This window comes from Rhagoletis zephyria, unplaced genomic scaffold, assembly GCF_001687245.7.
Source record: "Rhagoletis zephyria isolate East Lansing unplaced genomic scaffold, Rhagoletis_zephyria_1.1 Rzeph_scaffold_01019, whole genome shotgun sequence".
Classification (NCBI taxonomy): domain Eukaryota; kingdom Metazoa; phylum Arthropoda; class Insecta; order Diptera; family Tephritidae; genus Rhagoletis; species Rhagoletis zephyria.
Window position 1 is genome coordinate 125,499 of NW_016158103.1, and position 7,782 is coordinate 133,280.

A 7,782-nucleotide genomic window follows, 5' to 3' on the forward strand; every position below is an offset into this window, starting at 1 on the left:
GACACCCTCCAGGTCTAGATCCATAGCGTTCTGTAGAAACAGGGTCACCTCTTGAAGGATGCATTTCGCGCACTATGGTCTTGATGTGGGAGTGGCTAGGGTCCCCTGTATGCTATGTTACGCTTCATCCACACCCTGCATTTTCGCTCGACACCCCCAAAATAGTTTGCTACTTGTAGCAGTTATGCTGTATACCTGATGAAATATAATGCTTGGTGAACAAATCTATTTGTGGCCTGTTGTTCAAGGGCATATGTATATATGTATGTATGTACGTTGCGTTGGCGTTGAATCCAAAATTTGGCAAAGCTAAGGCCAACACAAAGCAGAAAGATCGCTGCATCGCACAGAGGTCCAATGAGCAAAGCTAGGGAAATTTAATTAAACTTTTTGTTTGTAATTTTTCAATAAAATTTGTATCAACTATGAAAGAATGTTGTCTACTTAAGAGTAAATAGAACTTTGTTTGAAAAAATTTGGCTACATATAAACATAACGGTATCCAAAAAGTCATAGTAAGCAATAAGTGAAAAATGAAATTGTGCGTGCATCGAAAACTGAGTATTTTTAACGCTCAATAACTTGTTTAAAGAATCTTTGCTTTACTTCATTTCTCTCTCCGTCATTGTTTTAAGTAAGAAAATTCAGGAAATGTGAAAATTATTACCGAAGTGGACGCACATATTTTTTTGGAGCTGATAAAGTTTTAATCTGTTTGGTGAGTACCAAACTATTATGATTTTTTTTGTAGACGAAATCTTTCTTATATGGCGAAATATAGATCACTTACTATACATATTCTCTCAATTGATGTATATACTAATAACAATAATAATAGATTGGCGCTTACACATATGTTAGTGTTTGGCCGAGCTTCTCCTCCGATTTGTGGCGTGCGCCTTGATGTTGTCACACAAAGCGGAGGGACCTACAGTTTTACGCCGACTCCGATCGGGGATTGTAGTTTTATGAGAAGCTGTTTTTCATGGCAGAAATACACTCGGAGGTTTCCCATTGCCTGCCGAGGGTCGACCGCTGTTAAGAAAAAACCTTTTTTCTATATTTTTTGCGATGTTGCTTTGACCAGGGTTTGAACCCGGGCGTAGCGGAGTGGAAGCGCGCACTGCTGACAGTGACACCACAGTGGTCGACGATGTATATACTAATAGATCCACAAAAAAATTCTGCGGCTAGCTGCGGCACTCATACATTTATTTTCAATTTGCAAAATGAGTCCCAGAATTTCAAGACAGAAAATGTTTGGTTTTTGGCATTCGACCCCTAAAAATGAAAGACTTGATGGAATAATGGATTTTGTATCTGGTAATGTCAGTTTAAGATCTAGTGATAAAATCAAATTTGATAAATTGAAATCATACGTGCGAAGCCTAATTCAGAACTTGGACCTAAAGTGAACAAAAGTCTTCCGAAAAAGAGAGCTTTTTGTTACTGCAAATAAAAATTGGCTTGAATTTGAAAAAGACTTGTCACAATTTGTGTGTTCTCAGTTTGGTAAGCCGACATTTTCTGCTGGTAGGCCAGCTAAAAGTTTCGGAGATTGTTGCCAAAAAGTTAAAATGAAGAAAGCTAATGAGCTTTCGAAAGTTATCGAACCAGATGCTTACTTCATATATCTTACTAGCTGTTACCCGCGGGTTTCACCCCACGTCAGAAGGCATTAAAGGGGTCATGTGACTTGTGGTACCGAAGTTATGGCTGATAGAAAATTCCACGGCTATATAAAGTGTTACGCTCTCTTTTACAAACTCATTTATATATACCTTACTATAAGCATCTACCATAGATATGTCTGCATACCAAATGTCATGTTTATGTGACTTATGGTTCCGAAGTTATAACTGGTAAATATTCCACACCTTTGGGATTCATTATATATATACCTTACTATAAGCACCTACAATAGATATATCTGCATACCAAATTTCAAGTTCATGTGACTTACGTTTCCGAAGTTAGAGCTGATTAAATAATTCACGTCTATTGGAGGTTCCACGCCCCCTTTTCCAATATCGCCCATATTTTTCCATGAGTATGGAATTAATTTTATTTATCTCGACAGCAAGTTCCAATGGTCTATCACAAATATTTCAAGAGATATACAACATCAAATTTTTAGTTAGTATAGGAGGTGCCACGCCCTCGTTTCCAGTACTGCCCAAAGAAAAAGTTTTAAAAAGAAAACAAGAAATCTAAACCCAATTTCGAAATCAGATTGGAATCTTGATTGATATGCCCAAGGCCAAATCTGGAACAGCAATGCTGGTTATACGGCTAAACGCTTTTTTAAAAATGCAAAAATATGAGCACAAACAACTGGCCTAGACCTGAAGCTTATAAATGGATTTTGCTCTATTTCGGAATGTTTAAACTCTGGATTGCCAATCAATGTGAAAGAATTTAGCGACTATGCCACGGAAACGGAAAATCTATATTTGAAGAGTGGATACCAACACAGACTAGATGCACAGATTATTGATATCGTCTGACCCGTACATAGCGAGTTTGAGAAAAACTTTTAAGAATAAACACAAAGTTTTAACAGGAGAAGTTCTTTCGTTGCTCGAAATTCCGCAGCTGAATCAGGGCAACGAAGATAACAGTTCTGACAATTTTTCAGACTATGACTAGCTTTAGGTAAGACGTTTAAGTTGTTAAGCTTGATCTGACTTTTTAACAGTTTTTTATTTTATACATATATTAGGTGACTGATTCGGATCCGGTGTCAATACAGTATAGACATAACGGACTTTCTATTTTTAATTCATCCCAAAGAGTATATACACTGGCGATCAAAAGTGAGGCCATGATGATTTTCGTTAAATATTTACAATGTTTTTCAAGTTAGAATTTATTTGTTAATTATTTTTAAAAATTCGGATCATGCTTTAATCAAAGTCAAACTTTAAAACTGTATACAGAATTTGGAAAAATTCAACAAATTTTCATCAAAATTTTGAACTTGCTAATCCAAATATTTAAAAAAGTTTTAGGTGTGAAGGTATCTATAACAAAAACTTTTAACTTGAAAGACATTGTAAATATTTAACAAAAATCACCATGCACTCACTTTTGATCGCCAGTGTACCTCATATTATCTTATTAAATTTAATATAATTTAATTAATTTGTAACAAATATGAATTTGCATTATAATCTTTGTTTATGCCGTGCGCAAGTGCTTAAAAAATATACTAGAAATTGATGAAAAATTTAACGCTTTTTTAATTAAATGGTTGGTAGGCGTGGTCGCTATTCGATCTTGCCCATTTTTGGACCAGAAGTTGTTAGTCATCCAAACATAATTCGTGCAAAATTTCATCCCAATATTTATCTTAGTTCTTTATATAATAATTAAATTACCCTACTAGAGCAGATTGGACCACTCTGCGTCGGTCGCCAGCTGTCGCAAATAAAAAAAATTATATGAAATGTTTTTTCCTTTTAATCAAATGAGGAAAGAGGAAGAGGAAGAAATATAATTTTTCATGCAATTATTGATATGAAATATTAATTTATCTCTCGTTAATATGTTAATTTAGTGGCCAAAGTAGTCTCTGCCAAGCTTCATTGAAGAACGCATACTTTTAACGTGCGTTCTATCAAACCAACGCCAACTACAAAGTCAACGCGAAAGTTCTATGTGGACCAGCCTTAATTATCAAATACTGTTTAACATCCCAAATAGTAGTTTGTATTATACTACATACATACATATGTATGGGGACTAAACCAGGAATATTCATTTGAAAATGCTAATGTCCTACTCATTTATGAAATGAAAGACAAAATAATGATATTGATAAATATTATATTCTCATTTATACATATGTAACATAGTTACTTGGCTGGATTACTTAGTAATTACTTGTAGAGAAGAATACAAAGACCAATTATTTATCAGAAGCATTGCCCACAACTAGCAATAGAATTTTCCGCTGCGATAACCACCGCCGCATTTCAATAGTAGAAATAGAACTAAGAATTACAAATGTAAAGTAGTCTTAAGAATATGTAAATAAAGAAAGCACGCTCACCGTGCAGAAAAAACATATATTTTTTGAACTCATATCGTGTAAACGATATTAACTGGGGGCTCAACCGGGATGACAATACGTTTTGTCATCTAAAACCAAAATCCTTGAAATACAGGAAACCATAAATTCCACGGTCTTGAAGAAAGAAAAAAAACAGTTTCTGAAAAAGTGAAATAACACAACTATTCCTGAAAAACGGAACAATAAAAAATTTCGAAGAAGTCCATGCGATTCACCGCGAAATGAAAGCAATCCTATCCGATAATTCTACCAAACGACTACGAAGTATTAACTAACCCCATTTCTCCTCTTTAAGATTTCAAAGAAGTGAAGACACAACAAATATGGCCGAAGCAGCACAACTAAGAGCACAAACTGATGCCAGTTCCAACAACAAACCCTGCAAGTAAATGCCCTACAACAGGAGCTTAGTACTGTAAAAGGAAACCAAACCGCCTTCCACAATATCACCACCATTACAGAACACGAGGAGATCCCTCTTGCAATAACAAACGCCAACGAAATCGATTTGGAGCTATTCAAAGCTTTACCCAAGTTTGATGGGGACAAAAACGCGTATCGTTCATGCAGATGACAAGTCTGGAAGCTTATGGATGACATTAAAGTTCACAGGACATCCTAGATATTATAGTGCAGTGGGGATCATCCGTACAAAAGTAATAGGAACAGCAGCCGACATACTTAGCAATCACAACACGAAATTAAACTTTTAATCGATTATAAATCGATTGGATTATACGTTTGCGGACCAAAGACCCTTGTATGTGTTATTAGACGAGATGAAAAAAATTTATCAAGGAAGAAAGAATGTATGCGAATACCATAGCGAAATTAATAAGGCACTTAACCTTGCGCTTTCAAAAATTGAAATGTCGCATGAACAAAACGGTGAAGCCGTTAAAACATATGCAAACCAAGCTGTTCGTACATTCATTATGGGACTGAATAGCAGATATACAAGTGGAACCTTGTACAGCCAAAACCCAAGAGACTTAGAGCGTGCGTATGCTATTGCCAGCACAATTCACCACGATAACCATAATCAAGAATTTGAAATGCAACCAAGATATGCCCAACAAACAAGAAGCCACCCGCAACCAGGGTATGTCCAACAAACAAGAAGCCACCCAGGAGAAGAACGCTTCCCTCAACGAAATGAATGCCCAACATATAATCCAGGGATACATGTGCAACGCAACAAATTTATTCCACACAACGAACGTTTAAATAAACCGATATCTATGGAATTGGACAACTCTAGGCAGTTTATGAGGCATACTCAACACCAACAGGGATATCAGAATCCTTTCAAAAGGGAAAGAAACTCATCCTCACACAACTTCAATCAATACAAGCAGCAGGGGATCAACCAAACTCATCAAACTGAAGCCGAATCTACCACATCTCATTTCGAGGAACAGTACGAAACCGGAAGTACTTTTTTAGGCGAGTGAACGGGCTGCCCTGCATCCAAACAAAGTGCGGTCTTACAGGCACACCCGTTACTATCTTAATCGACACAGGATCTACAAACAATTATATAAGTATCAACTGTAATATTGGTAAGTCAGTACCTATTAAACCTATAAAAACAAAAACTATTCACGGATATTCATTATTGAAATCTAAATAAATTGTAACTTTGTTTAGTCATCATATGCCTTTTTTTGAAATTGATGAGCTACAAGAATTTGATATGATAGTAGGTGAACAAGGACTTAGAGTTATAAAAGCAGAAATAAACCTATTCGACTACAGTTTAAAGTACCAAAAGAAAATTGAGAAAGCAGAAGATGAACAAAAAATAAATTACACAATTAATAACAAAGAATATGAGGATGATATTAGGGAAATGATGAGGAAAAATGACGAAATTAGTGAAGTCTTATCTTTTACCACAACTATCCAAGCAACTATTAGAACGAATAATGAAGATTCTATTTGGACTAAACAGTATCTTTATCCCATGTCAGATAACGATTTTGTGAATACAGAAATCCAGAAACATCTCGATAATCATAATTCAACCAAGTAAAAGTCCATACAACTCTCCGATTTGGACTGTTCCGAAAAAGGGCACCGATGAAAAAGGAAAACCAAAAAGAAGAATGGTTGTAGATTATCAGAAGATTAACGCTCAAACAATAACAGACAGATATCCTATCCCTGATGTAAATATGACTATTCAAAACTTAGGAAAAACAAAAATATTTTCTACTATAGATTTGGAATCAGGATTCCACCAAATACTAATAAAGGAATCAGACAGAGAGAAAACCACGTTTTCAGTAAACGGCGCTAAGTATGAATTTATCAGGATGCCTTTGGGTTTAATAATGCACCCTCAATATCTCAGCGATGCGTAGATGACATTCTCCGCCAGTATATTGGAAAATTCGCATACGTATACATAGATGACGTGTTAATATATTCCTCCTCACCCGAAGAACATATAGGACATATAAGAACTATCGTAAACGCCTTGCATAATGCCAATATGAAAATCTCTAACGAAAAGTCAAATTTTTCCAGAACTCAGTCGAATACCTAGGACATATAATAAAACACAATAAAGTAACTGTAGATCCCATGACATTAAAAGAACTCAGATCATTCTTAGGACTAGCTAGCTACTATAGGAAGTTTATTCAAAATTTTGCAGCGATGACTAAACCTTTGACAATACACCTACGAGGCGACAATGGTATAATTAGTAAAAACAAAAGTGCTAAAGTAGAAGTTAAATTAGATGAGGCAGCTCTAGAAGCTATTGAGAAAATCAAGGATGCGCTTCAAGCTCATGTAGAACTTTATCAACCTTACTTCACGAAACCCTTTGATCTGACTACAGATGCCAGAAATTTCGCTAAGGGCGCAGTACTGTCCCAGGCAACCTATCGCTTTTGTTTCACGAACACTCAATGAAACTGAGCAAAATTACAGTACTAATGAAAATGAACTTCTAGCTATTGTATGGGCCCTACAGAAATTAAGAAATTACTTATATGGAATTGCTAATTTGACAATATGTACAGATCACCAATCTTTAATTTACTCTATATCCTCTATAAAAGAACCCAAATAACAAGTTAAAGAGATGGAAGAATTTAATAGAAGAATATGGCGCGAAATTAGTGTATAAACCAGGACATCAGAACGTAGTCGCTGATGCTCTATCAAGGCAACAAATAAATACGACCCCTGATTGTTCAGAACACTCAGCAGAAAGCTCACCCGTGTATCAGTTCAAAAAAACTCTTTTCGCAACCAAATTATACCAATTCACGACGAAAATAGAGACGAAATTGTGTCACAGCTTATCTTTACAAATAATACACGACATATAATATAATGTTAATATTGTAGAATTTAAACTTAATCTTTTTACTGTATTCAATTAACTGTAATTAGTCTGTAAAATATTTTTTCTGTAGACTGAACAAATAAATAAATAAATAAATGAATAAGTAACGAACGCTGTAAAACTAGAAGAAGAAATTTTATTTAATCTCAAAAACATATTCAACAATTTTTATAATGAGCTCGAGGCCATTTTTAAATGAAAAATTTATTGTGGAAAAGCAACAACAATTTGAAAAAATGGTAGAAGTGATAGCTATTTCGGAAATCACCACATTTCCTCATCAGACTTCTTTCAGTAGGATTCGAACCGACGATCCCACTGACTCAGCCAGTTGCCTATGCAC

The 7,782-nt window shown here is 35.2% G+C and overlaps 1 long non-coding RNA gene across 1 annotated transcript in view; it reads right to left on the bottom strand.

Moving 5' to 3' along the window:
* Nucleotides 1-452: 452 nt before the first annotated feature.
* The window catches only part of LOC108362467 (uncharacterized), a 9,871-nt gene continuing 2,541 nt past the window's right edge, over nt 453-7,782 (bottom strand). Inside the window, exons 2-3 of the long non-coding RNA XR_001847474.1 lie at nt 5,669-5,673; nt 453-730 (exon numbers count right to left, since the gene is read on the bottom strand). This is a non-coding gene — a long non-coding RNA (uncharacterized LOC108362467). The remainder of the gene's footprint in view (nt 731-5,668; nt 5,674-7,782) is intronic.